The 24,810-nt window shown below is 48.3% G+C and overlaps 1 long non-coding RNA gene and 1 other non-coding gene across 2 annotated transcripts in view; both read left to right on the top strand.

Annotated features, from left to right (window-relative positions):
- Positions 1–1,632: 1,632 nt before the first annotated feature.
- Positions 1,633–24,810, top strand: part of LOC120368837 — a 45,112-nt gene continuing 21,934 nt past the window's right edge. The window contains exon 1 of the long non-coding RNA XR_005582809.1: positions 1,633–1,972. This is a non-coding gene — a long non-coding RNA (uncharacterized LOC120368837). The remainder of the gene's footprint in view (positions 1,973–24,810) is intronic.
- LOC120369570 lies at positions 11,848–12,043 on the top strand. The gene has a single exon (XR_005583246.1). It is a non-coding gene; the product is annotated as a U2 spliceosomal RNA (small nuclear RNA).

The following is a 24,810-nucleotide window of genomic DNA, read 5'->3' as shown; positions in this document are numbered from 1 at the left end:
TCAGTTCAGGTGCTTTGATGTTTGAAACTGGGTTCCCAAAATCAAGGGGGGAGCACTTGTGAAAATTAAATTTTGGCCACATTTGCAAAAGTAGCTTCTAATTTTGGGTGCCTCAGTTTCTAACATTAGCTTGAGATACTGAGCTACCTAACACTATGCACCGAAAAGCAGAGAAACCAGAAATTAGAGGCCACTTCTGAAAATGTGGCACTCAGTTGGTTAGTGATTAATATATAGAGACTGAGATTTAAATGAGAGAGATGAAGCCAAGAGTACAGACTGAGCTTCACAGAAGCAGGTGAAGATGATAATGTATTTGATTTGGTACAAGATAAGCCATTCCCTGAAAAACTATAGAAAAACCAGAAAAAGCTCTGTGTGTGATTAGTTAAGGAGGAATCAGTTTATAGTGAAGACTACAAAACAAGGAATTCTGGGAGCGATGAGGCCAGACAGAACTACAGAACAGGGCAGGTTGGGAACCTGACCTTAGTGTCTGGAAGCAGTTTGACTACTGAGTGAAAAGCTAAATATTTGGGGTGCTGTCCCGATAGGCCCAGGCTTTGCAGGTTTCCAGCTGTGCTGGTGAGTGATGGGCAGGGGTACCCTAGGGCCAGGCATTGAGGGACAGCTACAGAAACTACAACAGGAGACTAAAATAAAATTATTCCCTAACTTGCTGCTTGATTCTGCATGAACCCAGACCTGACAGTCTATGTGGAAAAAAAAAAGTTCTCAAATTCCACCGCTTAAAATCAATGTCTGCAAGGAAAATCGTTGCAACAGGGGATTGATCCTTTACCTCTATTACTGTGGTCTTGACTTTGCCAGTTGCAAACCAGACTGTGTCAAGTGAGCAGTGCAGGGATTGCAGGGTGGCTGCTGATGTGGCAGTTCATGGAAAGCAGATAATCCAGCAATCAGGTAGGTCTAGGAAGTCATTTGAGACTGTCAGAGGATACTGTGCTCCTTGGCAACTGTAGCAACAGCTGCTTTTGCTAGCTCCCTGGTTGCTAAAGTCTCCCCTCCACCTTATTGCTGACTGTCGAGTAAAAGAGCCTTCAAAGCACAGGATTTAAGGAACATATTAACATTCTGCTCCAAGGAAACCTCTCCCATAAGCTAATGTGGGGTTGCCCCCATTACCACACTGAGATTACTTCCCTGCTTGGTGCTGTTTGCATTATGCCCTTGTGAGGTTGGGTCGGCGCCTGGCTATATTTCAGGACTATTTTAATGCCCTGCAAGCAGTGACAGCCCCCCAATAAACAGGGTCCAGCAGTTACCCCAACGTGGTGTTTATGAATCTCTTCCAAAATAAGCAAGATGCCCAGGTACCTGGCAGCGAGACACGTGGGTAATACCCTTGATGTATGCTTGTTCAGTGACTGCCATGCAGCTCGGTATAATTCAGCGTGATTTGCAGTCTGTTCAGAAGAGGACTAAGGTTGGAATAGCAGGTACTGCAGAAGGTCAGGATTGAGAGTGGAGGCAAGGCCTGGAACAGGAGGGGGGCTGGCAGAGCTAGGGAAAAGGGATTATTTACATAATGCCCAGCAAGCACTTTAGAACACTAACATTCACCCATATTTTATTGTTTTTGAAGGAACCTTTAACATTCTTGGGTCACCAGGAGAAACACTGATGCTGCAGTGCCAGAGTGAGACGAAGCTGTGCTAGCTAGCACCTGTCATGGCGTTAAGCCATCCCATACCCACCAGAACAGGACTCGCTGGCGGTCTCTGACAAGATCAGCCTGTAACAGGTTTGAGCAGGATTGACAAAATCATCTACAGGCGGCATGTGAAAGGTGCCACAGAGCTGCATCATCAAACACCACAAATACAGACTTCCCGTGCGCTGAGTGCGGCCGACTCTGTGCATCAGGCTTTGGAGTCATATGCGTAGCCATAGAGAAGAACTGGGACAATATCGTCATCAGCGATGGACTACCAACACCCACCAGATTCAGGTACTAGAGAACAGTTTTGGAAGTGTCAGAATTGCTTATCACCATTCTTTCCCATGTGGGGAAGCCGCCAGCTGAGTGCTAGGAAATCTCTCTATATGGGAATAGTAAAATTTACACTGAAGGGGACTGAATAGCTCAGGGAGTTTAGAATATGATCACCCACAAGCCACTGGTTTCATTTCCACCCCAGGCCAGTAGTGTTTAAAAGTCATTTGCAACTGTTTAGTAGCCCTGCTGCATAAGCGGTGGGCATAATAGGCCAGTGGAGGCTAAGCCTCCCCTGGAGCTCCTGCCGACACTGGACGCCGGGTAGCAGGTTTTGACGGTTTACACAGGTGGAGCTTCCGCCAGAGGAAGTTTTTATTATGCGTCATGCAGGTCCTGGGACAGATGAGGAGGTGGTATCGGCTACTCAGCTTCCTGGCCTCATCAGTAATCTCCCTGGACTCTAGAGAGATTACTGATGAACCCAGGAAGCTGAGTAGCACATATCACCTCCTCAGCTGCCCTGGAACTTTCATGGGTATATAAAAAGCTCAGGTTCTTTGGAAAGAGCTTTTGCTTTTCCCATGGGGCAGCTCAGGGTCTTGGTTGGAGCAGCTCAGGCCGGCCCGGGGCTCCTCCAGACCAGGAGGCTTGGGGCTCTGGCCATGGGGGCCTCGGGCAGAAGGGGCAGGGCCAGGACTAGCCTCCCCAAAGGGCAGGTCCACCCACGGCCAATTGCCTGGTGGGAAATGAGTCTGTCTCAGTGCGTTTCCTAGAGGGCAGGGCTCAACATCACTTTTTGACTGACTTACTCCCTTGTTGACAGTTTCAGCCGAGGGGCCCCAGACAAGATGAGCTGTGACGTCTGAGCTCCCTGTCTCCCTTAGTGGTGGTTTCCATTAGTACTAGTGTTTTTGCAAACCAGGGTGTTGGTCCTGCTTATGTGGTATATTATGTTGCATGTGCTCTGTGGATAGGGGACTTTGGTTTCCAGGGCTGTTGCTGTAGCACTTTTAGTCACCACTACGTTCATTTTTTAAAAATATACCACTCACCACCAAAGCAGTGGTGAATAATTAGGGCCTGGCATTTGATTCCTGAGCTAAGTTCCCTCTAAGCTGCATGGCCACGCAGCAGGCTATCAAGGGCTGCGCAGGCACGCAATGGGGAGAGACGCCCAGCCCAGGCCCCAGAGCTGCTGTGGCCAGGGAGAGGCCTGGGGGGAGTCCTCTTTCCCTGTCGCAGCCTGCACCCCAACCCTCTGCCTTGGACCTGAGCCCCCTCCTGCACCCCAAACCCCTCATCCCTGGCCCCACCTCAGAGCCTGTACCCGCAGCCGGAGCTCACCCCACACACACTCCAGCCCTCTGCCCTAGACCTGAGCCCCCTCCCACACCCCAAACCCCTTATTCTCGGCCCCACCCCAGAGCCTGTACCCCCAGCCAGAGCTCTCACCCCCCTGCACTCAATCCTCTGCCCTGGAACTGAGCCCCCTCCTGCACCCCAAACCCCTCATCCCTGGCCCCACCCCAGAGCCTGTACCCCCACCCCGAGCCCCCTCCCAGACTCTGAACCCCTCAGCCCCACCCCCGCCACACATCACCTCCATATTGGTGCACATAACAAAATTCATTCCGCACACGGGTGTAAAAAATGAGAGGGAACATTGTTCCTGAGGTCATGCTATTTGGGGTGCCTGTAGGGCAATGCAACTGATGTGCATTATAACTTGCCTCTGCCTTTTGGATCGTGCTGCCCTGGAGCTTAGCACAGTGAACGCTTTCTGAGGACAGAATTTTCAACATGGCTCAGCACCCACAAGCAGGTCTAGATTTTCAAAAGCGCTCAGGGCTTTTTGAAAATCTAGCCCCAGCACTTGAAAATCTGACCCTGAGCTCTTCTGAACTTGGCCCTCTGTTTCCCTTCTGTTCCAAGTATCTCCAGCTTCCTCCTGTTCTTGAAGAATGAGGTCAGCTCTGAGCCTTATAGATCCACCCTGGAAGCTGAGACTCCATTGGAGTGTCTTTGTCAATGGTTTTCCAAGGTCTTATGATCCATTTACTAATTGCTATAAATCTTGGAACAACATGATCTTGCTTTGGTCTCTGCATACTGATGAAAGGTAATAAAAGGTAATAATTGGAGATATACCAATCTCCTAGAACTGGAAGGGACCTTGAAAGGTCATCAAGTCCAGCCCCCTGCCTTCACTAGCAGGACCAATTTTTTGCCCCAGATCCCTAAGTGGCCCCCTCAAGTATTGAACTCACAACCCTGGGTTTAGCAGGCCAATGCTCAAACCACTGAGAGAGACAAGATACTTAGAAACTTCAGCTGGTGCAGAATTCAGCTGCCTGTTTACTTGATGGTGTGTTTCACTTACACCTTTGTTCCAGAGACTGCATTGTTTTCCACTTCATTTCCAAGTGGGTGGGTTTGACCTATAGGGCTCTCAGTAGTTTGGGTTCTGTGTATCTTAGAGGCTGCCCCTCTCCTTGTGTCCTGTCTTGGCAGTTGAGATCAGCTGGAATACTCAGTCCAATGATCCCTCAATTTGTATACCTGGTGCGGGGGGTAAGATGTTCTGGGGTTATCTTTCTCCCTATGTATCTTGATCGGACGGAGCTGTCTGCTGACTTTCAGGGCATTTTGCAAGGCCCAAGCTTATTCAGAGGGAGTGTGTTTATTGTGACCTGCAGAGTCTTATTTAGGAGTCCTGTTGGCATCATATCCACTTAGATTTGTGATTGTGCAGGTATTTGAAAACTGTTCTGGAGTCTAGAGCTTTAATAAGAGATGCTCGGTACAAACTGAAAGTCTCTGTGTTCCATTGGGTCACCATTATGGGTTTCTAAAATGAATCTACCATCTCTGAGTCGCTGCTTATTGGATGGCATGGATATTAAATCAATTGACTTTGCTAGGACCATTTGTTTAAGAAAATATTTTGTGACCTTCAAAGGTGTTAAGCAGATCCCACTTCATCTTGGGTTGTATTTTTTTGCCAACACACGTCACTAACCAGTTCAACCCATTTTATTTAGCCTTCCTTTCCTGTTTTTGCTCATTAAGAAGACAGATGGAGAAGGAGGTTGACTGGAACTCAGCACCTTGATGCACTGGCCTGGGTTTTCACTAATGTTATAACACCTGGCTGGGACATCAGTAGAGACAGAACCTGTACCCTCTAGCACAGACCCCAGCCACTTGAGCTAAAGGATTCGGTTCATTAGCCAGCTGAAGATCAGCCACAAAGGGATTTGGAAACATATTTGGTCAGTGTGTTGCAGAGTTAACGCTGCATCTCTGTTGGTCCCATCATATGATCCTCATGGGCTTGTTCTCTCACCGTAGCTCATGTCACCGGGTATGATACTGTTGTATCCCAGGTCCCTTGGGCTTGTAGGCAAAGTGGCCCTTCCTCCAGCCATTCTGGTGGAGATGCAATAATCAAACCTGCTATGTTGCTTCACATCACATGTCTGCTGGTGCTTGCTCACATCATCCAAAGCCACTTGTCCAACAAGCTGCTATTCAAAGAGGTCTGTTCGGGTTTTTTTTTTTTTTTTTTAATTCAGACTTCCTCAAGGCCTCCTCAGAAGGCTCTGGCATATCATCTACAAATGTGGCACAGCAGCCTTGGTTGCAAAATATATCCGGCATGGCAGTTGGTAGCAGTGTTGTGCAATCTCCATTAACTTACGGAAACCACTATGAGATACTATTAAAGAGACTCCAGTCCTCATCTATCACACCAGCCCCAGTCACGTGTCCAGCTGTCAGCCGAAGGGACATGCACATACAGACAGTACAAGGTTTGTGGCCTCTGGAAATCTTTTCCCTTGAAGTATGTTCTCTTGCATGGGTGTGGGAGGCTCAGAATGAATGATTTAGCTCTTACGTGACACCATTGGCAGCACATAACTCCATGTTCTTCTTCATTTATGTTTTGCCATCAAGTGTTTTTCTTAAGTATCTTTCACTGCTACTATTGTCATATTGCTGTTCAAAATTGGTTTGGGGCATTTTTAAATGACCATATGAAATTTGTTTGGGAAGGCAAAGCAACTTTAATGGGCTGAAGTTACCATGATGGGGCAGACCTGGGGCTACAAGGGAATGGACCCAAATACACCTTGCCTTCTTGCATCCCCAGCATTTCATACCTAAACATTTTTTTTTCACTGAAGAATCCAGCAGAAGTCTTCAGACTTGCTGGAGGGGTCTACAATGAATTGACCCAGCCCTATGGTTGCTGTCACGGGTAGAGGTAGATCAGGTGTGGTGTGTGCAGCCAGACTGTCCCAGCTTGGGATAATCAACTCTGTGGTGTCTGACACGAGGAAGCATGGTCAAGGAGGGAGCTGCATCAGCCCACATCTGTGACCATACTGTTCAGTTCTTCAGTCAGTAACCCCAGGTTTGCCAAGATTGTTTCATTCTTGCCTGCCAAGGCTGCTGTGAAAGTTTGGAATGACCCCACGGTGGAGCTCAAACAAGGAACTGGGCCAAAGGAAGTGGTTGGACTGCATGCGTTTATTGTGGCAAGAGGGATCCAGTCTGTTCCGATGTGCCTTGCGGGTCTGGTCCATCCGAATGGGGCAGCAGGGTCTAATGGGACCAAGGAAATCAGCAAATGGAAAGATGATGAATATGGCTGGTTTGATTACTTGATGATTGCTCACAATGGCAAATGTGTAGCTAGACTAATGTCAGAATCCAGTGCATCCGAAATGCATCATCTCCTTAAGGTGAAATTTGGGCCAGTGTTCAGGCCTAAGACTAACGTTATGTAGCTCTGTTCAGTTTGTGTCTTACTAGTCACTTTTCCAAATAAGCTGAGTCTTGGCTATGAGGGGGCATTAGTGGAACACCCAGATGTCCCCTGGATTGGGAACAACACTGCTAAATAGCAGCCAGGGAGCCAGATGGGATACTGGACTGTTATTCGTGCAAGGAGATTTGGGTCTGTTCACAAAGTACCCCAGGAGCATAGTCCCCATTCCAAGGAGAGAGAATTTAGCTGTGCACTTCTCTGGGTCTCGCTGAAGTCACTGGCATGAATGAGGAGCTGCTGCAGTGACCAGAGTGCAGCTCTGGGGAGCTGAGAACCCCCTTAGTGTCTGCCAGGGAGAGGAGTTTGCCTTCAAGGCCAGCCAGAACATAGGGATTTGTGGAGACTAGCTGGTTAGCCCATGCCAGGGGGTGCAGCGATAAGGGGCCTTTCTTTGGCTGAAGCCACGCACAGGCACTGGGAAGCCCTATCATCCCTACTGACTCTCACCCAGTTAGCGCATTCCCCGCCAATCGGAATCTGATCTTGAAATCTGCAAAGCCATGTTGAAGACACCTACAATGTTAGGCAAGGACTTTATGTCAAAGGAAGCTACTAACCTGCAGCTGAAAATCCCAGAGCCCCACTTTGCATGTCAGGCTGTTTATCGCCGTGGCTTTATTGCAGTTTATTATATGGCAACTCTTTCTCCAGCACACCCACTCCTCCGTAGTCACCTTTCCCTTATTTCAGTCTCTGCAGACATATTAAATCCTGTGAGGGCTGCACAGATGAAATTGCCACCGCTCCATTACTTCGCTGTCAGCATCCGTTACACTCATAAGAATCAGACACCAAATCAGAAAATAATAAAGGCAATATTATGAGCGGAGGGGAGAGGAGATTAAAAAATCTGTTTAAAGGGCATTTTGGTCCCTGCGTTATTTATTGCACATCCTGGGTTTGGGTTATTTTGGTTGTCACTGTACTTGTTTTTTTAATTTTCCTTTAAGCGTGAAGCCACAGGCTTGTAATTTATTGGAACTCTAAGGATGGAGAAAAGGGTGTTCTTTTTTTAGTGCTGGCTTCTCCCAAGGAACAGACAGTGTGATGTCTTCACAGTTAGTTTAACTGCGAATTAAATCCTTTGCTCACCCAGACTGCGCTCATCACTCACATTGGAGCAAATCCGACATCCTTACTTAAACAAAACTCCCATTGACCGTAATGGAGTTGCCCCTATGACATCAGGGGCTCAAACCTCCTCTCACTTGCTCCTGATTGACACCAGTTTAACTCTACCAGTGTGAATGGCGTTACACTGGTGTAAATCTATTGAAGGGAGGCAGGTAGTCGGGGTGGGGAGCAAATTCCTATCCTCAGTGGAGCAGGGAAGGAGTCATGCCTGGCTTCGCCATGTATGATACTTTTTACAGGTGCTGCTCATATATTTACCTATCTTCCTACCTGATTGTTGCCAAATATCAGGACACTAAGTGATATTAACTGTGCCTGCCAAGTGCATATACAAACAGGGAAAGCAAGGCTTCAGAAATCCACATCTCAAGTGTTACTGTTTATTTCTCTGCATGTTCTTTCCTCTCACTGTGAGTTAGTGAGGATTGGGTTCTGCCCTTGCTGACATGTGCAACCTCAGAAGTCAAAGAGGTTGCCTGGCCATTGGCAAGAGCCAAAGAGGACACCTGAGCTTAGCCATAGGCAGCTGCCTTCTGCTGCCTAGGCAATTCAGTGATATTGCATTCCATCAGAGGGAGGAGAATGGACCCTGTTTCATTCTTGCATTTCATCTGGGGCTATTTTATGAGGCTGGAATTTGGCTATGCCTTGAGTGAGTTGCATTGATCCCTGTTTGTGAATCACCCACAAACAGTTTGTTGGGTCGCACTGGGACCTGAGCGATATATCTACAAGTACATGGCTATAAACAGAACTCCAAGTCAAGCTTTTCCAGCCAGCGGGCAAGGGATGGCTGCTTTGTAATCACCCCAGCTTACTGTTAAAAACATCTCGGTCAGATTTTATCAGGGTTTGAACAGGAACAGCTTTGACGGATTGTCTCTGGGGAGATTAGAAGCATTGGTGGTTGCCTCACATGGCGCAAGATATTTCTGCCTGTCCAGTGGAGATGTCGTTTAAGTGAAATTGATTTGATTTCTCCCCTCTGTTCCAGTTAGGAATTGGAATACTTTGTGTTTCTTGACTAAGTGGCTGATTCCAATGTAGCCATAGTGAGCAGTGACCAGAGGTCATGACTGTCCAGTGGCCATTGTGTCAGCGGTGGTTGAAGTTGGTGGAGTGGATTCGAGTTTCATGTGGCTACCTGTCCACACCAGAGTACCCACCATTCTAAATAGTTCCTCTGATGGTAGGCTCAGCAGAAGGGACAGTGATTGACTAGGCCCTGGATAGTGAGGTCTCTCCAGGTCAAGCTGAAGCATGTTGGCAGGATGGAGAGGAAGGGACTCGAGTGTGTGAGTGTGAGTGTGAGTGTGTGAGTGTGTGAGTGTGAGTGTGTGAGTGTGAGTGTGTGAGTGTGAGTGTCTTGTTGCCTGCGCTGCATTTCAAGCATGGAGTAGAGATGTCACTCCACACAGAGAGCAGCATGAAAACCAGCCTAGAGAAATGAAGAGTGGAAGGAAATAGAAAGGGGGTCGTGGCTGGCATCGCCCACAGAACAGAGGGTGTGCAGCCAGGGAATCGACATCAGTGACCAGGCCTGGGCTCTAAGCTCTCAGGAGTTTTGCAAGGCTCGAAAGGCAAGATGTTTACATTGGATGCAGTGTACAAGTGAGAGCCAGTGGAAAGATACATGGGAAGAGTGGTATGGTCTGGTTGACAGGCGAGGGAGATAGTTTTGGTGACTGTGTCTTGGCTGGGTTAGTAGCAGGGCGGCTCCAGGCACCAGCGCACCAAGCGCATGCCTGGGGCGGCAAGCCGTGGGGGGCGGCCTGCTGGTCGCCGTGAGGGCAGCAGTCAGGCTGCCTTCAGCAAAATGCCTGCGGGAGGTCCGCCGGTCCTGCGGCTTCGGTGGTGGGTACGCCGAAGGCACGGGACCGGCGGACCCTCCCGCAGGCATGCTGCCGAATCTGTGTTACCAGTGGACCTCCCACAGGCATGCCACCGAAAGCCGCCTGACTGCCATGCTTGGGGCGGCAAAATACATAGAGCCGCCCCTGGTTAGTAGGGACCAGGATGGGTACTGGGGATGGTGGAGAAAGGAGGTTTCAGCTGTCATGCTGTGAGTTGATCAAGGCTTGGATAGGAGCCTCGACAAGAGAAAGGAAGGTGTGACATTATCTGATTAAAATCTGACCATGTAGATCATTGTTGCAACCACTGTTATATAATTGCAACAAATCTTGTACAAAGGTTGTCATGTAAGGTGTCTATGGAAAGGTTATGATTTGCTGAATATGATTATGCTATGTGTGTGCATGACTGTTGGCTCTATACCTGTATTTCAAAATGTTTGCACCTGGGTAGCACCCACAAGGACTATTCAAACTGAGTGGCCCATCAAAAGAACATTTAACTCACAATGGACTTTCCTGTGAACATGCTGTCTGAGGTATAGGTAATGGCTTCTGTGGTGACTAAGCGGAATCATGCATGGACATGTGACTGGCCCATGTGACTCCAAACACCATCTTGTCATCTGTGATTTTCCACTAGCTGTGCTGAGGGCTTTGTTTGAAACAATGGGTTGCCCTCCATATGGCAGAAGCTATTAAAAGGCCCTGGAAACACCTCCATTTTTCCTCTTTCCTGCTCCATCCTCTCTCCTGCTCAAACCTCTGGACTATGGATTTATACTAATGGGAGCATTCTAACCAAGGGACTGAGGACCTTCCAATGATTTGGAAGCAACCAGAGACTTGACTTAAGCCAGCACTTTATTCCATCACTGCTACAACCTGCACCAAGAACTTTGCAATTATTGTATATATTTTAGTCCTTTAACCAATTTTAACTCTCACTTTTTTTTTTTTATAAATAAGCCTTTAGATTTTAGATACTAAAGGATTGGCAACAGCGTGATTATTGGTTAAGATCTGAGTGATATATTGACCTGGGTGGGTGGCTGGTCTTTTGGGATCAGAAGAACCCTTTGTTTGATTAAACTGGTTTTAAGGAACAATTCATCTGTACGTCTAGTGTTTTGGTGGTGATACAAGACTGGAATACCTAAGGAAACTGCTTTTCTGACTTCTTGTTAGCCAGTGTGGTGAAACAGAAATTCACTTTTGTTGCTGGTTTGGTATATCCTATGGGGGATTAACCACCAGTTTTGGGGTGTATCTGCAAATGATTTCCTCTGCTGACGGCTCAATAGCAGCATTTGGCCTCTTTGTTCCTCTCCCATGTAGTCCCACATGCCATGTATAAACTGTAGGCAACTGCCTCTGAATCATCTCCATTGATCTGTGATCAGTTTCCCTTTGTTGTCTTTGAGATGTGATGATCTGTGCTCTGCTGCCTCTGTGTGTGTGTGTGTGTGTGTTAGTATGTGAGAGAGATTTGTTCACTCCTTGTGTATCTAAAGCAGAAAACAAAACTTTCCCTACAATAGGAGAGTGAAACAAGAGCCTCCCCCGCCCCCACCCAGGCTATGGAAGCCAGCTGCCAAATGGAAACCTTGGCTGCAATGATGGATGCTTTTGGGAGCAATTGGAGTTTCCAGTAAACTCCAGGCCCTGGCTCCAGAAAGGAGCATGGGTGTGCGTGGGGGAGACAGGAACTGAGGCAGGAAGTGTGCATCGGTACTTCAGGAAGCGAGCTGCAGAGAAGTCAAAGCCAGCGAGGCTGCAGCAGCATTCCTAAGCCGTGGAAACCCAAGTCACTCTTCCTGCGGCATGCCTGGAATACCTCTGGCTTTGCAGAGTCTTTCTGCTGAGCTGGCAGCTCTGAGGAGCGACTCACTGTGCAGAACAGAGGGGAAAGGGCTGTACATTCAGGAAGAGAAATCCGGCTCCCTTTCAAGCGTGAAGATCCAAACTGGGGGCAAGAACCCTCATTGCTCCGCAGAGGGTAGTAGAGCTGTTGCTCAGCTGAAGGGGAGATGAGAGGCGACAGAAACTGAGCTGTTCATCCTGTGAGTGCATCAGGTGAATTGGTGGTCACCTGAGAAGTTTAGTATCTGTTCTTATCAGTTTAATATCTGATATGTCCTTTATTTGAGGACTGTATATTAAATTGATTTTTGAAACAGGGGGCTGGAATAGGAGCTTGCTCTGTCCACCCCATGCATTGACCTGGTATTGCAGTGCCTCCAGAAAAAGAAAGCCCTGCATTGTATGTACAATCCTAGAGCTTTAAAACGCCATCTGACTTCCAGTAAGGAAGTGTGTGTGTGTGGGGGGGGGGAATTTATGGGAACTAAGTTTGATTCAGTGGCGTTCCCTCCTCAGCACAGGTGGGATGGTAAAGCTACACTAGGGAAACTGAGACATGCAAAAGGGCAGTGAAGTGACTTTCCCAAGGTCTCACAGAAAGTCAGCGTCAGAGCCCGGAATAGACCCCAGAATTCCTAAGCCCTGGTCCTTTTGTGCTCTAACCATTGGACTAATTCCTCTCCTGTAGAGCACATCCCTTCCCATCCATAGCTTGATTGCTAGGCGTGAACAGGAAGCTCATTATACAGAGGCAAACAGAGATGCAGCCAAAACCCTATTGCTAAATGAAATGGCAGATGGCTAGTGTGTATTGAAGGTAGGATGGTGACTGTATGCTGACCTCCATGAAGTAATAAGTAGCACAGCTATAGCAGTGATTCATACATGTAGAGACAAAAGAGCCCAGTGAGCTCATCTTGTCCACTCCCCTGCCACCTTACCGGATTCTCCCCAGCAGAACATTCCTCAGTGCTTTGTCAAGCCAGCTTTTGAATAACTCCTGATATGGGGCTTCAGACTAGTGCTGGCTGAAACTTGTGGTTTCTGGTTTATGATCAGTTTTGGAATCTGGTTTTGTTCCGGATCAAAGTGAAACCAAAATTTCTTACAAGCTGGAAATTTTGAAATAAACTTGCAGGACCAGCAGCTGCTGAGTAAAACTGACATTCTGTTGCAGAGATGAAACGAAGAAGAATGTCAGTTTTACTCAGCAGCTGCCAGGGCTCCTGGGATCTGTAGCTCCAGGGCAGCCCTGCCATGTACACTGCCTCAGAGCTGGAGACCCCAGAAGCTTGGGGTCCCGGGTCCCAGGGCAGGCCACATGGCAGAGCTGCCCTGGAACTGTGGATCCTGGAAGCCTGGGATCCTGGGTCCCAGGCAGTCCACATGACAGAGAAACTGTGTTTCTTCAAAAAAAAAAAAAAGAACAGGAGTACTTGTGGCACCTTAGAGACTAACAAATTTATTTGAGCATAAGCTTTCGTGGGCTACAGCTCACTTCATCAGATGCATGTAGTGGAAAATACAGTAGGAAGATATATATATACACAGAGAACATGAAACAATGGGTGTTACCATACACACTATAAGGAGAGTGATCAGTTAAGGTGAGCTATTATCAGCAGGAGAGAAAAAGAACTGTTTGTAGTGGTAATGAAAATGGCCCATTTCCAGCAATTGACAAGGAGATGTAAGGAACTGGGGGCGGGGGGAGAAATAAGCATGGGGAAACAGTTTTACTTTGTGTAATGTTTCTTCAGAGAATTTCCTACAGGCTCTACTTCAGAGACTTCCCCTGGGAGACTGTTCCAGAGTCTACTCCAGTGTAAAGTTTGGCAACATCTGCTGTCCTGCTGAGATCTCCCTTTGAGTTTTTCATCCCACAATTTCGCTCCTCTGCCCACGGTAAATGGTCCTTCCCCTCTCCATTACTTGAAACGTTTGAAGATCCCCACCAAATCACCTCTCAGTCATTTCTCCTCCAAGCTGTACTGCTTTGCACCTTCCCTGGTAGGCCAGTGCCTCCAAAGCCTTCACCATCTGTTTCTCTCCTCCAATTTGTCAATGTCTTTCTTCTATTGTGCCCAAAACCACATGCAGTATTTTGTAGGTGGCCAAGCCGGCAACGTATAAGGATGGATGTCAGGTCCCTGATATATATGTAGCTCCCTGTACACAGTATCTTCTCACTTCTGCCCACATACATAATATAGACCACCTCTGAAAATATAGCCTGTTTCCAGCCCCCCAGTCCTGTTCCACTCTGGCTATTTTTTGCTGCTCCCTCCACCCCAACTGCATTTTAAGCCCCTGTCTACTTTACTGCCCTCTATTGCACCCTGATATATTATACAGACATGGGGGTGGGATAATATATTTTATTGGACCAACTTCTGTTGGCGAGACAGACAAGCTTTCCAGCCACTCAGAGCTCTTCTGCAGGGCTGGGAATGGAACTCACAACAAAATGCAAGGTGCAACAGATGGTTTAGCGTAAGTAGTTCGCATATATTGTAAGGGACCATTGAAGGTAGAGTGACCTGTTAACACCTCTGCAGGCCTAGGAACAAAAGAGGGGGTTAGTGGGTTACAGAACGTTGTAATAAGCCATAAAGCCAGCGTCTCTGTCCAGTCCATGATTTTGGGTGTCTAGCAGTCCGATATATCATGGCATTAGTGCTTCCCAAACCCTTTCCTCCCACTAGATATCTGTGCTTTGGATCATTTCCCCATCACCTGAAGTCTCTTGCATTTCTCCAGGTCCAGTCTCATTTGGCTACTTTCTGTCATCTCTCTCTCCCCTTTTCCCGGACTTCTAGAACTTGCCCTTGCTTCCTGTCCTTTGTCAGTTTAGTCAATGTGCTATTCATTTCCTCTTCCAGATCATGAATGAAGATATTTAAACCAACCCGGACCCTGCATTGCCCCGTGAGGGATCCCATTGGACTCTCCATCCCAGCCTCATTTATAATAATCACTCTCTCCTTATGGCCCCTCAGCCAGCATTCATTCTTCTGTAAGGTGTCATTGTCAAGTCTATTTGATCTAATTTTTCTAATTCCAAACCAATCCAATGGCTGTACCCAGCCACTCAACTAACTTTGTAATTAGACTGAAAATTGCTCTCCAGTTTGTCTGGCACGATCTGCTCTTCACAGGCTCTGTGCTGTTGGTTACTCATGTGGCTGCTATATTCCAGGGGCTCACACTTGTTTTGCTCCGCTTTCTGTGCTGAATGCCCTAAATCACCAGATCTGGCAGTGCCAGCCTTGTGGGAGAGAGGAAAGCTGAAGGTGGCCGATGAGGGTGGGGTTTGGCTTGGAGAGTCAGCGTCCCGACATTTGTGCTTTTTCTTAAGTAAACCTTTAGTAAGTAGTCACAAGGGATGGGTCAGCCCCCTATTAAATAGTCATTGTTTGGGATCTGTGCTAATGCTTTCCCAGGCAAGTAGCAGTCTGTCCTTGTGGGACTGGTTTGCTTGGAGGGATTGGATGGATACTCGCACCTCCTCTATGCACCTAGGAACCCAGTCATTGATTTGTATTTATTAAAGTCCGTAACATTTTCCCCATCCAGGACAATGGATTCTGAAAAAGGGGGAGGAAATCTATGACTAGACTAAATGTCTGTTGAGTCTGACTGTCCGTCATGCAGTAAGTAGGGATAGCCCCATACCGACATCTCTGATCCAAACTCCCTTGAACCCTCAGGTCGTCAAACTCCACCTCCAGGTTTTCTGAGTTAGGACCCTCTCACCTCATCACTAATGTAAGCTGCCTCTCTCAGAGAGGGACTTTCACTATCCACCCTTTCAGTGGAGCCTTCTCAGTGTGCACGTCCCTGCTCCTGCATGTGCCCGCAGGTAACTTGTTTCAGGCAGGATAATACCTATAATCTAGGGAGTGGGGTGATGGTTTTTGTGGCAGGTATCACCTGCCATTGCACGTAGTCATCCAAGTTCTTTTCCTTACTGTGTGAGCAAGTTTTGATTCTTGGGAAGACAAGACACGCTAGGTTTTTGTTAATTTGGGGTTACACAAGGTTTTGTGTAGAGGCAGTTTGTGGACAAGGGAGCTGTGTGAGCAGCAGGGGGTTTGCTGTCTGCCTGGGGCTTTGATTAGAGTTTAGTCCAGTGGTTCCCAACGCGGTGCCCTCGGGCACCAGGGCGCCTGCGGGGGCATCTAAATGCACCCGCGTCCTGGCCAGCGGTGGAGCATCCGCCGAAATGCCGCCAAATTTCTGCTCGATGACGTCGCCGCTGAAATGCCGCAGAAATTCGGCGGCATTTTGGCGGGTGCTCCACCACCGCCACGGTCCTTCGTCTGGCGCCCGCCAGACGAAAAGGTTGGGGACCACTGGTCTAGTCTTTGATGGCGTTGTCGCCTGGGAACTGGGCGTTGGTTTTGGCTGAGATCCTTGGAATAAGGCATTGCCCTGCAGGCTGTTTGACCATCTCATTTCAGCACTGCTTTCCAGTAAAGTAAGTTATGCTTAGAGTACACCCAGAGCCCACATCACTGATTTCTCTTCAACTGGAAAGCTGGTCCCTGAGGCCCCCGACTGCTGCTGCACAGCACAAGCGCAAGACTGGAATCAGAATGGGACACTGTGCTCAGAAGAAGAGGTAACGTTATTCGTTGTTGTGGTTACCGTATGCAACTGGCTCTGATTCCAGGACTGGGAAAGGTACTCGGAGCTTTCATGTCTGTTTATCTATGCGCACGTATCATGAGGCGTAAACAGAACGATAATTAGTTACACAGGCAACTATGAGAAAACAGAAAAGCTGAGCCTGCTGGGTTTCCAGGAAAGGAAATCCCAGCTCTCCAGCAGTCCATGTGCTCCAAATAATCACAGGGATCATGGAGCAGGAAGTGATTGTTAGGAATGAGCAAGGAAATGGGGCCACTGGCTCTTTTTGGACTGGAAGGTGGGAGTAGAAATGCTAAATGGTGCTTTGAGATCTCAGACAGGAAGTGCTACTGATGTGCGAAAGGGAGAGGAGAGAGAAGCTACAAATATTGCATTGAAGTTTGAGGGGTAAAGGGGGAAAATGCCATACGTGGTCTGCTAATTACATGAGAATGGATTGTCTGCAGATCCACATGCTGCGGTAATTAGGGAGGGATACTGCCATTGCAAAGTCTTCACAATAAATGTCAACAGGCAGCCGGAATTCCTCTGGTTCTTTGTCTTTGTGGTTGATCCTGCTAAACCCATCAGGTGAGGATATGGGGATCACAGGAGCGCTGAGGAATAACAATTGCCACCAACCCTCTGATGCTGCAAAGATTGCAGGAAGCTGAGTAAGGCACGGTAATTCCTCACTTATTTTCCAGGGAGGAAGATCTGGGCCTAGGAATCAGCTGTGGATCATGAGTGAATGACTCCCTTTCCAGCACTGTGTCGTAATATCAGTTTGTTTCCAAAAGCTAGATGCCCCTGGGACATTCCCCAACTGTGTAGAGACTTGGCTGTAAATTAGCATTGACCTCCAGTTGCTCCCCACCCACCCACAGCAGTAACTCCTGTTGTGCTGCGACAGATCGTGACTCATCTGACATGCTGTGACACACAAAACAGGCTGGTGCATTTGTACTGCGGCTGCCTTCCGAGGCAGGGAAGGAGCCATCCTGGAACAGCTCACAGAGACTCTCTCATGCTTCACAGAGATCCTACATCTCCCGCCCCTTTCGGCTGGCCGTTTGGAGGCAAAAGGGGCTTCTTGGGAAATGAAAGCATAGAGGAGTTTGTGTGTCCTGCAGAGCGGGAAGTGGGGGAGCAAGGAGGGGGGTGGGAAAAGGGGGAAATGGGAATGGAGAGACAGAGAGAGGGTGGAGAGGGCATCAAATGAGGGTAACGGGGTGGGAGAGGAAGTTGGGGGGAGGAGACAGGGTGAGTCTAAAACCTTAAAGAGCAATTAGTCAAAGCTGAATTGTTTTTCTAAACTCTTAATGAAAACAAAGAGTGGGGCATGGCCCAGATGGTGCCAGGGGATCAAATAAACGTCGCACTCAGGAAGCAGGTGCTACTGGGAATGTTTCCTGCCAGCCCCGCTGCTGCTCACAGCCACTTTTATTATTTGTTATTTTTCAGGACTGCAGCTGGGGTTTCCCTCCAGCTGTGTGGAAACATGTTTAAGGCTGGCCATGGCTGGAGAGGGAGGGCCCATGTGGGCTGATCAACAAGGCCGTGGTGTTTGGGCTTCTTGGGGAACGTGCAAAGGATCGTCTGGTTTCACTGGAGGGGTTGGATTGTCATTGGCCATCCACCAAAGGGTCCCGTCCACCAGCGTCTCCAGCCAGCCAGCCTCCTCCCCAAAGCTGCCGACAATCACGTCTATTATTGGCCCTTCCAGAAGTCAGATAGATGGACCCAGCCCTGCCCATCTCTGCCATTGCTATTACATTTTGTATTTCCATTTTGCACATCTAGGATTGTATTCAGGGGTAAATTTCCATTTTCTCTAGGGGCAGGAGAAAAATTATCCCCGTGCAGTACAGTATTGCCAATTTCAAGCATTCAGAAATCAGTCAGGCCTCCAGAATTATGCGATTGGCTTAAAAATAATGAGATCTAAAAAATAATAATTTGGGGGTTATTTTTTGTTGCATTCTAATTTCTGAGCTGTAGAGTTTGTTTTTTTCAAGCTTTACTCTGCAATCAGGAGGGCTAGAAACCTACTTTAAAAGAAAGAAAGAAAGCTAAGCATCTCATGTAATCACAGGACTCCAGGGGCTGGGGCTTTAAGAAAAACACCAAATATCACAAAACTTGAGATAAAGTTGGGAGAGTTGGTGACACTGACGGAGGTGCTTGTTTTGTCTGAATGACTGGAGAGGGAGAGCATGAAAGGATAATTCCATGCTGGAGAAAGGTGCTGCATTGACAGCCTTGGAGAGTGAAATGCTCTCCCAACAGGACACACACAGCATGGGCAGTAGCAGTGCAAACATCTCCCTCCCTTCCCTCCCCCTTCCCACCAATCTGTCTCCTCCAGCCCTACAGGCTCCCCAACTCTGGCATTGGAGGGGACTTCAGTCTACATGACCCATTCAATCTGGGGTCTCTCTGCTGAGCTGATCAGCCGGGGAGCCAATTGTGAGGAGACTTGGACACTTGCCCACTTGGAATTGGACTTGAGACCCACCCAACTCATTTCACAGAAGCCAGTGCCACTGCACAGCCATCAGATGGGAATGGCTGTCAATCATTACCACGGGCTGGATTTGAACTGGTGATTCACCAGTCTATGTCCATGCCAAAATATCCACTGTACAATGTATCCTCCCCCTGATGCTGGGCATGGGTCATAAATACAGTGCAGCCTCAATGAAAGGACCATGTCTCTAGCAGCAAAGCTATGCAACGCAACCTCCAAGACAATATAGTACCTTCTTCTGGAGTGGACTGCTCTGTGCTTGTTTCCACGCTAAGTAGCTTTTTTCCTATACTGCATACTTGATCCTGGCCTACACTTTCTACCTATCCCTACTAGAGTATGCAGCTTCTTCTCAAAGAGCTCAGCCTAGGAGTACCTCCATGGGGAACACACATGTGACAAGGCTCTTCAACTAGCAGAGAAAGGTATAACATGGTCCGATGGCTGGAAACTGAAGCTAGACAAATTGAGACTGGAAATCAGGTGTAAATGTTTAGCAGTGAGGGTAATTAACCTTTGTAACAATTTGCCAAGGGTTGTGGTGGATTCTCCAGCACTGGCAATTTTAAAATGACGATTGGCTGTTTTTCTACAAGATCTGCTCTGCGAATTGTTTTGGGGAAGTTCCCTGGCCTGTACTATACGGAAGGTCTGACGAGATGATCACAGTGGTCCCTTCTGGCCTTGGAATCTGAGTCTATGAATCTGCAGCATGAGCAGGACTGGAATAGCCGGGAGGACTGTAAATCAGAGCTGGAGCGCATTGGCAGAGCTATGCTGGGAGTCTAGCACTGAAACAGTGGGGGATACTGTGGGTCAGGATTGAGGGGCATTGACAAGAGCTATTGTGGGGAGATCAGGACAAAAATAGCAGGGGGTGCTTTCTCTACTTCCACAAGGTCAAGTCTACTGTGCATTAGCAGAGCTGTATGGGGAGAGGCCAGCACTGGAAGAGCAGGGGGTGATGCAGGTCATGCATAAGGTGCATTGGCAGAGCTATGTGTGGGAACCTTGCATAGAAGCTGTGCGTACTTTGCTCATCTCTAGCCAGGACTATCAGCCCCTCGCTTTCACATGCGCTCTAAATATCCTTTTTGTTGACACATAGCTGCTGCCTGTGATGAGAAGTTAAGTGTGTTTCATGGGCAGTGGAAAGCTTTCTTCATGTGCTGGGCCTGCCCTGTTTTGTTGTTTTTCAAAGTCAGGCCTTGGAAAAAGAGACTGTACTTTCTGGATTCCCTCTCAGGCCCTCAGGAGAGGAACATTGCTGAAATTCAGACTTTCCATGAGCAGCATTTGGGTGTGTGCTGCTGTCAGCTCATGAGGCTAGCAATGGAATATCCAGCTAAATATACCACCAGGAAACAAGGTGAGTGGAGAAGCCCATGCGATCACCACAGGAGGGCATTCCCACTGCATGTTAGGGTTCAGGTTACTGTGCTGGGGGGTTCCAGGACACCCACCCCAGTTGTTCCACCCACTTCATTCTCCTCCCACTAATGCCCGTGCTAATCTTCCCTTGGACTAAAGACAGCACCTTTCAGGGCCACTCCAAGTACCAAGCAGTGCCGTGAGCTGCTCCCTCCCTTCTCCCTCTCTGCCCAGCCCTCCTGAGTTTCTCTTGTTCCCTGGGGCCAGATCCCTCATGAATAGGCATGTTGTTGTTCTAGGAGAGTAGCAGCATGGTCCTGTAGCACAGTGGTTCTCAACCGGGGGTCTGCCAAAACAAACTGGGTTTCAGCCCCAGGCAACAGGGTGGGGCTTGGGCTCAGGCTTGGGCTTCAGCCCTGGGCCGTGGGGCTTGGGAAGGGAGTGTCACCTCCGCTCCCTGACTCACCTCAGCCGGCCACCCAGCCTATGGGTCAGCACCGGCAACAAGTTTCACACATGACTAAGTAAAACAAAAATAATATGCCGTTTTTTTTTATTTTTTACCTATATTTGCCTTTTCTATTATATGTGTGTGTTTAATGGTATAACTATCCCTTTAATACTGCTTTTAATCTACTGGAGATGCAGAAAAAGAGTAGTCGTGTCACAGGTGGGCCATGGAGTTTTTCTAGCATGTTGGGGGGCGGGAGGACTCAGAAGGAAGAAGGTTGAGAAGCGCCGCTGTAGCAGATGCTGAGAGGGAAATAATTACCAGAATGAGCAGCGGAGGAGGAGGAATGCTTGGTTCACTTAGCTAGTTCGTATGGAGACCTGGGGGAGCTAACGCAGGGCAGTGAGGGGCACCTTCCACTCGGATATGTTCACATTTAGCACTTTACCTTTTCAACTCACTCATCTCTCAACCCCTCGCTGAGGTGGGTAAGTATCCCCCTCTTCATGTGACAGTGGGGGAAACTGAACCAAGGCCCAGATAAAGCTGTGGTGTCAGAAACTTCAGCCTCCACTGCCCTGCTTACTCCAGGGATGATTGTGGCCTGCAGGAAGGTTAAGTGACTCGCTGGAGCCCACGCAGGGAGTCAGCACCAGAGTCAGGGGTTAATGCTCAGAATTTCCTTACTCCCAGTGCTTTGAGCATGAGGTCAGGCTGCCTTTCTCCTGGGAAAGGCAATGAGCTGTTTCCCAGGATCCCTGATCAAACATGGAGTTGTAAACATCAGAGCAAGATGTTTCTCGGCCTCTGCCCAGCCACTCCAAGGAGAGATTATTACCCACCAGACAGTTGGTGTGAAGTGACCTTGAGGCACTTAGTTGTTGCCTGGCTCCAGAACAATGGGAAGGAGCTGGGCAAAAGGAAATCGCCTGGCCAGAGGGAGGAGGCAGGAAACCCCTACATGCCCAGAGGTCAGAAGGAGAATCATGACAGATCTTAACCATTAACACAAATTGGGGGTGGGGAGGAATCCCTCATCTTCATTTTATCTCTATGGGAATTAGCTCTGGCAAAATGATTGGTCAGAGCATTTAGTTGGTGAAATCTCTGGCTGAACCCTGCCATGGTCTCATTGTGGAAGAGATGCTGTGCTGAAATGGTTTGGGAGCGTTCAGGATGGAACCCCTGGCCATTTGCCTGCAGTGATTCCCGGTGTTTTATCACCCATGTTGGAATCCAGCAGTCAGAACCACAGCCTCCACTGCCAGCAGAAGAGTTCCCAGGACTTACACTTGAATTCCTGATGCTATTTGTTTCAGAGTGGTAGCCTTGTTAGTCTTTATCAGCAAAAACAATGAGGAGTCCTTGTGGCACCTTAGAGACTAACAAATGTATTTGGGCATAAGCTTTCATGGGCTAAAACCCACTTCATCAGATGCATGGAGTGAAAAATACAGTAAGCAGAATATATATTATAGCACATGAAAAGATGGGTGTTGCCTTACCAAGTGTGTGTGGGGGGGTCAGTGCTAACGAGCCAGTTCAGTTAAGATGGAAGTGGCCTATTCTCAACCCTTGACAAGAAGGGGTGAATATCAAAGGAGGGAAAATTACTTTTGTAGTGCTAACGAGGCCAATGCAATCAAGGTGGCCCATTTCCAACCCTTGACAAGAAGGTGAGTATCAGCAGAGGGAAAATTACCTTTTGTAGTGACCTATCCAGTGGTGAGCTGGAGCCAGTTGGCGCGAACCGGTTGTTAAATTTAGAAGCCGGTTTAGAACCGGTTGTTAAAGGGGTGGGCAAACTCTGGCCGGCGGGCCACGTCCAGCCCGCGGGACCGTCCTGTCCGGCCCGCCTGAGCTCCCGGCTGGGGAGGCTCCCCTGCCCCCTCCCCTGCCTTCCTCCCTCTTGCAGAGCCCGGCGCCAGCGCTCTGGACTGCTCCTGGGCAGCTCTGCAGCTCCTGCCACTTTGAGCGGCAAGGTAAGGGGGTGGGGCTGTGAGCTCCAGTGGGCCGCACGGCATCGATACGCGCTGCCCTGAGCAGCGTGGTAAGGGGGCCGTACCGGGCCGAGGCTGGGAGGAGGGGTTGGATAAGGGGCAGGAAGCGGTTTGAGGGGGCGGAGGTTCTGTGGGGTTGGTCAGGGGACTGGGGTGGGTTTGGCTGGGGGGGGGGGGTTTGGGTAGGCATGGGAGTTCCTGGGGGGTCTGTCAGGCTGGTGGTGGATGGGGTCAGGGTAGTCAGGGGACAGGGAGCGGGCAAGTTGGGTAGGGGTGGGGCCCTGGGGGGCAGTTAGGGTGGGGGGGGTCTCGGACTTGTACTCACCGGGCGGCGCTTAATAACTGGTTCCCTATGGCGGCACTTCGGCAGCGGGTCGTTCACTCGCTCTGGGTCTTCGGTGGCACTGAAGGACCTGCCGCCCAAGTGCCGCCGAAAACCCAGAGCAAGTGAAGGACCTGCCGCCGAAGACTCGGTAGGGAACCGGTTAATAACATTCTGGCAGCTCATCACTGGATCTATTCACTCCCAGTCTTTATTTAGGCCTAATTTAATGGTGTCCAGTTTGAAAATTAATTCCAGTTCTGCAGTTTCTCGTTGGAGTCTGTTTTTGAAGTTTTCTTGTTGAAGAATTGCCACTTTTAAGTCTGTTATTGAATGTCCAGGGAGACTGAAGTGTTCTCCTACTGGTTTTTGAATGTTACAATTCTTGATGTCTGATTTTTGTCCATTTATTCTTTTGCGTAGGGACTGTCTGGTTTGGCCAATGTACATAGCAGAGGGACATTGCTGGCACATGATGGCGTATATCACATTGGTAGATGTGCAGGAGAACAAGCCCCTGATGGTGTGGCTGATGTGATTAGGTCCTATGATGCTGTCGCTTGAATAGATATGCAGACAGAGTTGGCAACAGGGTTTGGTTCCTGGGTTGGTGTTTTTGTTGTGTAGTTGCTGGTGGTGCTATTTGATCAATTTCAAGGGCTGGCCAGAGTGTAGCCCTGAAAATGCACCAGGGAGCTGATCAAAGGGGCATCTCAGTCTTGACATCTTAAGTTACTGCTGGCAAAACAGATGAGTCCACGACACAATTGGGAGATCTGGTAATAGAGAAATAGCCTTGAAAAGACCCCTTTTTTTATAAAATGAATGTTGATGGATAATTATTAATTTTCATGGTTTTTTGCCTTGTTTTTATCTACTTTATTTCCTGCATTTCCAGGATAATAAACAACAAGCTCGCCTGTTAATTTTGATTGGGAATGCAATGACTGCAGCAGTTGAACTTTATAACAAATTCAGTATAACGTGACAACGTTTTACCACGTTAATCTCTTGTGTGTTGATAGACAGAAATGATGGCAAAAGAGAGAGCCCCAGCTGGCTGAGTGCAACATCTCCCCTACATTTAGTTTCCCTTGGCTGTAAATTCTGATGATTAATAATTGGATTTAGTTTGGTTTGGTTTGGTTTTTGGGTGAAGGAAGAAATAGCATCCTTCAACGTCGATGGATAATGGTGCCCAAGTAAGCACCAAAGGCTGGTTAGCCCTGGCTACACGTATCCATGGAGCAAACCATGAAAACTGCCAAAAATGCTGACTCCCTGCAGGAGCACTGGGTTATTCTATAGACAAGGCCGACCCACTGTAGATATGTATCACAACTGGAAGGAAGTTCTCACCAGCAAAGTGTTTTGCAGGGCTCAAATCTCAAAAAGGTTCTTAGTTTTCTCTCCTATGTGCGATGGTACTGGTGGCTCAGAGACTCAGGAATGTTACTTGGTGCTTAACGTAAGTGTGTTTCTTCATGTACTGAACACACAGTCCCTTGGGCACTTTCTGAGGGCGGAGAATCATTAGAGATGGTTGAACCCGTCCCTTCATGTTAAGCTAAGAAAGAAGGGAGCATGGTATGGTGGTTAGAGCATGGAACCAGGTCATATAGGTTCTCGTCCTGTCTCTGACTAGCTGTATGACCATGAGTGAATCTCTTCAGCACTCTGAGCCTCCCTTCAATCATGTGGGAAAGGCTGCTGTGAAGCTTAATTAACTGCTTGCCAAGCATACTGATAGCATCCTCTGATGAAAGCTATAGAAGTGTAAAGTGTTATTAAGAAACCTCCCAAATCTCCATCCAGAACTGGAACTGGGCCTCTTTTGAAGTTTGGCAACAGTCTGTTAAT

Source organism: Mauremys reevesii, linkage group 7, assembly GCF_016161935.1.
Source record: "Mauremys reevesii isolate NIE-2019 linkage group 7, ASM1616193v1, whole genome shotgun sequence".
Classification (NCBI taxonomy): Eukaryota; Metazoa; Chordata; order Testudines; family Geoemydidae; genus Mauremys; species Mauremys reevesii.
Note: the sequence above shows the minus strand (reverse complement) of the source record. Positions and strands in the feature narration are given on the sequence as shown.